Source organism: Bison bison, unplaced genomic scaffold (assembly GCF_000754665.1).
Source record: "Bison bison bison isolate TAMUID 2011002044 unplaced genomic scaffold, Bison_UMD1.0 scf7180017864373, whole genome shotgun sequence".
Taxonomy (NCBI): Eukaryota; Metazoa; Chordata; class Mammalia; order Artiodactyla; family Bovidae; genus Bison; species Bison bison.
Genome location: NW_011494945.1, coordinates 4,459,337 through 4,468,655, shown reverse-complemented (window position 1 = coordinate 4,468,655; position 9,319 = coordinate 4,459,337). Strand labels below are relative to the sequence as shown.

The 9,319-nt window shown below is 41.0% G+C and overlaps 1 protein-coding gene across 5 annotated transcripts in view; it reads right to left on the bottom strand.

Annotated features, from left to right (window-relative positions):
- REV3L (REV3-like, polymerase (DNA directed), zeta, catalytic subunit) overlaps positions 1 to 9,319 on the bottom strand; it is a 178,271-nt gene that overhangs the window by 125,950 nt on the left and 43,002 nt on the right. Inside the window, exon 1 of one of the 5 annotated variants that reach the window (XM_010856601.1) lies at positions 6,884 to 7,278. The exons of the other annotated variants lie outside the window; for them this stretch is intronic. The gene's annotated coding sequence lies outside the window, so the exon portion shown is untranslated. Of the gene's footprint in view, positions 1 to 6,883; positions 7,279 to 9,319 lie in introns of those variants that run through there. 5 annotated transcript variants of the gene reach the window in all.

Sequence of the window (9,319 nt, the reverse complement as noted above, 5' to 3'; positions counted from 1 at the left end):
GACCCAGATAATCACCTTGGTGTGACCACTCACCTAGAGCCAGACATCCTGGAATGTGAAGTCAAGTGGGCCTTAGGAAGCATCACTATGAACAAAGCTAGTGGAGGTGATGGAATTCTGATTGAGCTATTTCATATCCTAAAAGATGATGCTGTGAAAATGCTGCACTCAGTATGTCAGCAAATTTGGAAAACTCAGCAGTGGCCACAGGACTGAAAAAGGTCAGTTTTCATTCCAATCCCAAAGAAAGGCAATGCCAAACAATGCTCAAACTACCGCACAATTGCACTCATCTCGCATGCTAGTAAAGTAATGCTCAAAATTCTCCAAGCCAGGCCTCAACAGTACGTGAACTGTGAACTTCCAGATGTTCAAGCTGGTTTTAGAAAAGGCAGAGGAACCAGAGATCAAATTGCCAACATCCACTGGACCATCAAAAAAGCAAGAGTTCCAGAAAAACATCTATTTCTGCTTTATTGACTATGCCAAAGCCTTTGACTGTGTGGATCACAATAAACTGTGGAAAATTCTTCAAGAGATGGGAATACCAGACCACCTGACCTGCCTCTTGAGAAATCTGTATGCAGATCAAGAAGCAACAGTTAGAACTGGACCTGGAATAACAGACTGGTTCCAAATAGGAAAAGGAGTTCGTCAAGGCTGTATATTGTCACCCTGCTTATTTAACTTCTATGCAGAGTACATCATGAGAAATGCTGAGCTGGAAGATGACAAGCTGGAATCAAGACTGCTGGGAGAAATATCAATAACTTCAGATATGCAGATGACACCACCCTTATGGCAGAAAGTGAAGAAGAACTAAAGAGCCTCTTGATGAAAGTCAGAGAGGAGAGTGAAAAAGTTGGCTTAAAGCTCAACATTCAGAAAACTAAGATCATGGCATCCGGTCCCATCACTTCATGGGAAATAGATGGGGAAACAGTGACTGACTTTATGTTTTTGGGCTCCAAAATCACTGCGGATGGTGACTGCAGCCATGAAATTAAAAGACGCTTACTCCTTGGAAGGAAAGTTATGACCAACCTGGACAGTATATTAAAAAGCAGAGACATTACTTTGCCAACAAAGGTCCGTCTAGTCAAGGCTATGGTTCTTCCAGTGGTCATGCATGAATGTGAGAGTTGGACTATAAAGAAAGCTGAGCGCCGAAGAATTGATGCTTTTGAACTGTGGTGTTGGAGAAGACTCTTGAGAGTCCCTTGGACTGCAAGGAGATCCAACCAATCCATCCTAAAGGAAATTAGTCCTGGTGTTCATTGGAAAGATTGATCTTGAAGCTGAAACTCCAATACTTTGGCCACCTGATGCGAAGAGCTGACTCATCTGAAAAGACCCTGATGCTGGGCAAGATTGAGGGCAGGAGGAAAAGGGGACGGCAGAGGATGAGATGGCTGGATGGCATCACCAACTCAATGGACAGAAGTTTGGGTAGACTTTGGGAGTTGGTGATAGACAGGGAGGCCTGGCGTGCTGCAGTCCATTGGGTCTCATAGAGTCAGACATGACTGAGAGACTAAACTGAAACTGATGCTAAGTGAAATAAGTCAGAGAAACACATATATTGCATGATACATCACTTAAATGTGTAATCTAAAAAAATACAAAACTAGTGAATACAACAAAAAAGACTCACATTCATAGAGAACTAGTGGTTACCAGGAGGGAGATGGAAAGGAGGAAGGGCAATTTACGGGTAGAGGATTTAGAGGTACAAACTATTATGTATAAAATATGCTAAAAGGATGTAATTTACAACACAGGGAATATAGCCAATATTTTATAACTATAAATGAAGTATCAGTTCAGTTCAGTTCAGTGGCTGTCGTGTCCGACTCTTTGCGACCCCATGAACTGCAGCATGCCAGGCCTCCCTGTCCATCACCAACTCCCGGAGTTCACTCAAACTCATGTCCATCGAGTTGGTGATGCCATCCAGCCATCTCATCCTCTGTCGTCCCCTTCTCCTCCTGCCCCCAATCCCTCCCAGAATCAGAGGCTTTTCCAATGAGTCAACTCTTCACACGAGGTGGCCAAAGTATTGGAGTTTCAGATTTAGCATCAGTCCTTCCAATGAACACCCAGGACTGATCTCCTTTAGAATAGACTGGTTGGATACCTTTAAAAATAATAAACCACTATATTGTACACCTGTAACATTTGATACTGTACATCAACTATACTTCAAGAAAAATTTTTTTTAAAGAATACAGATAAACACTGTCAAAATAAAACTTTTTTCTAGCACTCAGGAAATTAACTGAAGGATTGTGATAATCCAAGCTATGCTTACTCAAGAAACCTGTTATCTTAGCAAGAACAGCAAGCTTTGTAGGCTGTTAACTTGCCCTAATGCAATCTCTCATCTCCAGCTCCAGATAAGCCTTGAAAACCAAAATCTTGCTACTATCGTAGCTGTGAAACCCAAAAACCAAGCAGATACTGGAGAGCCAGAATACACTTGGATTCCTCCCCTCCCCAAGCACTAGAAAACTCTTTTAACTATTTCACCTGCATGGCAGCTTGCTAGAAAAACTGCATTCTTCAGGCTTTATTTGACAACTCAGAGCTCTCTCAATGTGTATAGTCCTATCTGCAGCGTATTTGTTGAAAATAGTCAATAGCAACTGTTTAACATTGCAGTTTCTGAAACAGATTTTACTAGTTGCAGCTAATAAAGAGGGTGACCAAAATACTTAAAAGGAAAAACTGAGGAGTGAAATATCCGTAAGGGGCTTTGAAAAACTCTGCAACCTCCCTGGGAATTTAGAAGGCTACGCACACATGTGGAGCTGTGTGAACTGCACAGAAGACCTAACAAGGCCCTAATAATTCACTTCTGGGTGACCCTGAAGCTTTGCCTACACACACAAAGCTACCCCCTCCACACACACACACACAAAGCCCCTCAGCAAAAGCTGAACAGAGACCTACTGGCTCACAACATTTAAAGAAATCTCTGGCCAATCAATAACTGACCACCAAGCTAGCTGAGCAGACTTCAAAAGAACAGAGACTGAACAGAATCAACCCAGGAAAGTCACTAAAGTAACAAATAACACCACCAACAACAGAGCAAAACAAATCCCGGAGGGTAGGAAGGACTATGGTTTTCTTAACTGTCACATTATTGAAAATATCTAGTTTCCAACAAAAAATTGTAAGACATACAAAGGAACAGGGAAGCATGACCCATACACAGGAAAAAAGTCAACAGAAACTGTCTCTGAAGAAGTCGAGATGTTGGTCTTATGGACAAAGACCTTAAATCAGCTATTAAAAATATTTCAAAGAACTAAAGGAAGTTATGTATAAAGAATTATAGGAAAGTTTGGGTCACATTTTATATTTTCTATATAAATTTATATACTTAATACATTTATATATAATAATTTTATATTTACATAAAAATATAATACATTTTATATTCTCTACTTAGAGTATAAAAATGAAGAGAAATTATAAAAACAATCAAATAAAAAGCTGGCATTTCCATATGAAAATGATATTCCCATCCAATGCAATTAAAAAGTACAAAAAGTGTAATACACATTTGAGTTGAAAAGAGCAATAAAAGAAATGAAAAATTTACTAGAGAAGATAAAAAGTACATTTGAACTGGCAAAAGAATCACTGAACTTGCAGACAGTTGAGATTCTCCACACTTAGGAAAAAACTTGGGCTTCCCAGGTGGCACTCGTGGTACTGAACCTGCCTGCCAAGGCAGGAGACACAAAAAACATGGATTCGATCCCAGGGCCAGGAAGATCCCCTGGAGGAGGGCATGATAACCCACTCCAGTATTTTTGCCTGGAGAATCCCTTGGACAGAGGAGCCTGGTGGGCTACAGTCCATAGGGTTGCAAAGAGCTGAACACAACTTAAGCCACTAAGCGCATGCGTGCACGCGCGCGAGCACACACACACACACACACACACACACACACACACACAGAAAAATGACAGAGAGCCTCAGAGATCTGTGGGACTACATCAGGTATGCCAACATATACATAATGTGAGTTTCCAAAGGAGAGGAGAGACAAAAAGGAGTGGAAAGAATATCTGAAAAAAATAATGACAAAAACTTCTCCAATTTGATGGAAAACATAAGTATGTGTATCTAAGAAGTTCAATAAACTTTAAGTTTAGGACAAAGCTGAAGAGATTCACACCTAGATGTTTCCTAGCCAAACTGTTGAAAGACAGAAATCATGAAAGCAGCAAAAGGAAAACATTTCTTAGGTACAAAGTTTCCTGAACAAGTTTAATAGCTGACCTCTCATTAGAAACTGTGCAGGCCAGTGGGTAGGATGATATGGTCACAGTGATGAAAGAGAAAGACTGTCATCTAGCAGAAGTACCCTTCAAAAAATGAAGGAGAGCTAGGTGAGGTGGGAAAAAAGAAACTTAAGATATTCCTAGATAAAGGAAAACTGAAAGAATTCATCACTAGCAGACCTGCCCTGTAAGAAACACTGAAGAGTTATTTCATTTCAGGCTGAAACGAAAAAACAACAGACAGTAACTCAAATTCACACTAAGCAATAAAGGTAGCTATGTAAGTGAACACAAAAGATAATAAAAAATGTATATTTGTAACTCTTTTCTTCTGTCTCATTTAAAGGACAGGTGCATAAAATTATTATACGATTGTATTGATGGGGGCTTCCCTGGTGGTCCAGTGGTTAAGAATCCGCTTTACAATATAAGGAACATTGGTTCCATCCCAGGTCCAGGAAGATGCTACATGCCATGGAACAACTAAGCCTGTGCCACAACAACTAAGTCAATGCTCTGAAGCCCACACACCCTAGAGCCTGTACTCTGCAACAGAGAAGTCACCACAATGTAAAGCCCGCACACCACAACCAGAAAGTAGCCCCCACTCTCTGCAACTACAGAAAGCCTGCGAGCAGCAGCAACGACCCACCACAGCCCTCCAAAGTAAAATAAATAAATACATCTAAAAAATTATGTTGATGGGCTTGTAATGTATAAAGATATAATTTTTATAAATGGTTTTATACTAGAACTTTTTGTATATTAAAATTGAGATTAATCCAAACTAGACTGTTTTAAATTAAGATGTTAACTGTAATCCCTGTGGCAACCCCAAGCAAAGTAGCTTAAGTGTGTGTGTGTGTGTGTGTGTGTGTGTGGACAGATTCTTTACCGTCTGAGCCACCAGGGAATCCTAACTTACATACACACAAACGCATATATATACATACATACACATAAGAAACAACAGAATTAAAATAGTATACTAGAAAATAACTTTTCAGTATAAAATAAGGTAACTTTTTCAGCATAAAGGAAAAGTAGAGCAACATAAAAGCTTTCTGTTTCATACACAGAGAAAACAAAGAGCAAAACAGAAGATGTATTACGGTAACATAACCGTGTAGGTGGCCAAAGGACGCATTATATCTTGGCCTATAGTTCTCTGCTCAATGGGGAAGATCAATTTTCCCATATTTATATTCACCAGTACAACTTGGGGTACTGTGGACAAGTTACAGCAGCATCACAAGCCAAAGAAACTGGCGATTAGAATCCTCTGCCTCAGCCATGTCACAGACATGCCCAGTACACTTCCTTGAATATACTCTATAAGCAGAAGAATCACTGAGAAAATAGGAAAAAGACAGACATAACAAGTATTTTTTTGAAGGCAATGAAGTATGTGATTAGTATCTGGACAGAAAACACTAGTTGCATCTCATTTCGAAGTGTCAGTTCCACTTGCTAATTCAACTATGAATATCATCCTTGGGGCTTCCCAGGTAGTGCTAGTGGTAAAGAGCCCACCTGCCAGTGTAAGACACATAAGAGACACTGGTTCAATCCCTGGGTCAGGAAGATCCCCTGGAGGAGGGTATGGCAACCCACTCCAGTATTCTTGCCTAGAGAATCCCATGGATTGGGATTCTGGTGGGCTACAGTCCATGGGGTTGCAGAGAGTCAGACAGGGCTGAGTGACAAAGCACAGCACACAGCACATCCTTTACCTACAAATATGAGTTTAAACCTTGTTTCTTCACTTGTGTCCTCACCTATATAAATCTATTATGGTGCTTATGCTATACATATGTTTATACACACTGGAATCACATCATATATGTGTCTTATTTACTAGATAGAAAGGGATTAAGGGAGGATGGGAAGAGACACACATAGAGGAGACTAAGTGAATAACATGAGAACACAAATGATACCAGTGTGATCAGTCAACAAATTTATCCTCTAGCACTATGAGACATACAAATCTGTTGTTCCTTAGTCTCTCAGTTCCTATATGCCTCTAACTGCAGAAGCAGCTCTTATTGAGAGAGGTTAACTAAGTATGATCTTACTGTTTAAAAGATACAGTTAAGAGTTTTCGTAAAACACGGCCCTGATCGCAGACCAAGAGTTTCAACTAGAGCTCAACTGAGGAGATTGTGATGTTGGAAAACTAAGCTATTGGACTTATAGAAAGATGTGTGGTGGATTTCATGCAATTTAAGAGCCTGTCAGAGAAATTCTGCCTGTTAGGTTTTAATCTCATACCCTTAGTTTCAGACCCTAACACCCTGTAAGATGCAGCATCACTGTCTCTATCTTCACACCTACAGTGTGAGCTCCTTGAACACACACATCATGTCTTTTTATTCTTCCTATTCTTAATGCCTAGCAGAGAGCCTGAAATACACGGGGTGTTTGATACATATTAGATTAGCATGTGTGGTTTAATTTTAAAAATGTTTATTTTGATCTTTGCACCTGATTCCTTATACATAGTTCTTATAACATTTAGTATCTCCTGAGCATCCTGATAGCAGTATCTTTCATTATTCATAATGAACCCCTTTTGACCATACCTGAGTTTATGCTAATGAGAAGACTCTTGGTGGGGTTGCTAGACAGCTTCAAAATGGAGGCTGGTTACCCAGGAATCAACCGTATCATTAGAGTGTTGAAACTTTCAACTTCATCTTACCCATCTCATCTCCAGGCTAAATCACTGATGGCCAATGATTTAATCAGTCACGCTTTTTTAAGAAAACGTCAATAAAAACTCTTGAACAATGAGGCTTTGGGAAGTTTCCTAATCGGTGGTGCATGCCAACTCCATGGAGATAGAGGCACCCGAGTTCAGGAGCCTTCTGAAACGTGCCCTATGTATCTTTTCATCAGGCTACTCATTTGTATCCTTTTGAATAAACCACTTTACTAGCGTGTGAGATGAGTGCAATTGTGCAGTAGTTTGAGCATTCTTTGGCATTGCCTTCCTTTGGGATTGGAATGAAAACTGACCTTTTCCAGTCTTGTGGCCACTGCTGAGTTTTCCAAATTTGCTGGCATATTGAGTGCAGCACTTTCACAGCATCATCTTTCAGGATTTGGAATAGCTCAACTGGAATTCTATCACCTCCACTAGCTTTGTTCGTAGTGATGCTTTCTAAAGCCCACTTGACTTCACATTCCAGGATGTCTGGCTCTAGGTCAGTGATCACACCATTGTGATTATCTGGGTCGTGAAGATCTTTTTTGTACAGTTCTTCTGTGTATTCTTGCCATCTCTTCTTAATATCTTCTTCTTCTGTTAGGTCCATACCATTTCTGTCCTTTTTATCGAGCCCATCTTTGCATGAAATGTTCCTTTGGTAAAGACACTTACTCCTTGGAAGGAAAGTTATGACCAACGCAGATAGCATATTCAAAAGCAGAGACATTATTACTTTGCCAACAAAGGTTCGTCTAGTCAAGGCTATGGTTTTTCCTGTGGTCATGTATGGATGTGAGAGTTGGACTGTGAAGAAGGCTGAGCGCCAAAGAATTGATGCTTTTGAACTGTGGTGTTGGAGAAGACTCTTCAGAGTCCCTTGGACTGCAAGGAGATCCAACCAGTCCATTCTGAAGGAGATCAGCCCTGGGATTTCTTTGGAAGGAATGATGCTAAAGCTGAAACTCCAGTACTTTGGCCACCTCATGCGAAGAGTTGACTCATTGGAAAAGACTCTGATGCTGGGAGGGATTGGGGGCAGGAGGAGAAGGGGACGACAGAGGATGAGATGGCTGGATGGCATCACGGACTTGATGGATGTGAGTCTGAGTGAACTCCGGGAGTTGGTGATGCACACGGAGGCCTGGCGTGCTGCGATTCATGGGTTCGCAAAGAGTCGGACACGACTGAGCGACTGATCTGATCTGATCTGAAATAAACCACATTAAGCATAACACTTTCCTTAAATTTGTAAGTTATTATAGCCATTTATTGAACCTGAAAGGGACTTGAGAGAGGGATTATGGAAATCTAATCTGTAGTTGGCTGAACATAAGTGAAGGTAGCCTGGGGACCCCATTCATGGCTGAGGAGTGAGGATAGTCTTACGTGACTGATCCCTTACTCTGTGGAGTCTGCACAAACTTCAGGTAGTGTCACAACTGAATTAAATTGTAGAACATCCAAAGTTGATGTCAGAAAATTGAGAATGTATGGTTAGAAAGCAGAAACAACAGGATTTTTTTCGTACTGGGTAACATCTACAAGGGTTTTCAAAAACGGAGTCTAGTAGAAATTTGACTGCTTTTTTCTCCTTATAAAGATTGCTTTTCAAATGCTAATGAAGATATTCATAATGTCCTCCTATTCCCCACCTGTTTGCTAGGGAGTACAAGAGACTGAATTAAGGACCACTTTTCCATAGTAACAGCAGTAAAATAACCAACTCCTTTTCCCTGGTAGATCAGCTGGTAAAGAATCTGCCTGCAATGCAGGAGACCCTGGTTCAATTCCTAGGTTGGGAAGATTTGCTGAAGAAGGGATAGGCTACCCACTCCAGTATTCTTGGGCTTCCCTGGTGGCTCAGATGGTAAAGAATCTGCCTGCAATGTGGGAGACCTGGGTTCGATCCCAGGTTGGGAAGATCCCCTGGAGAAGGGAAAGGCTACCCACTCCAGTATTCTGGCCTGGAGAATTCCATGGACAGAAGAGCCTGCAAGGCTACAGTCCATGGGGTTGCAAAGAGTCGGACACGACTGAGTGACTTTTACTTCACTTCACTTGCTGTTGATTATTTTAGGGCTTCCCTGGTAGCTCAGATGGTAAAGAATTCACCTGCAATGCAGGAGACCTGGGTTCAATCCCTGGGTCAGGAAGATCCCCTGGATAAGGGAATGGCAACCCATTCCAGTATTCTTGCCTGGAGAATTCCATGGACTGTAGCCTGCAAGGCTACAGTCCATGGGGTTGCAAAAAAGCATATATAAACAAATTCTGTTATGATTAATATGTCAAAAATCTGATGAAATGG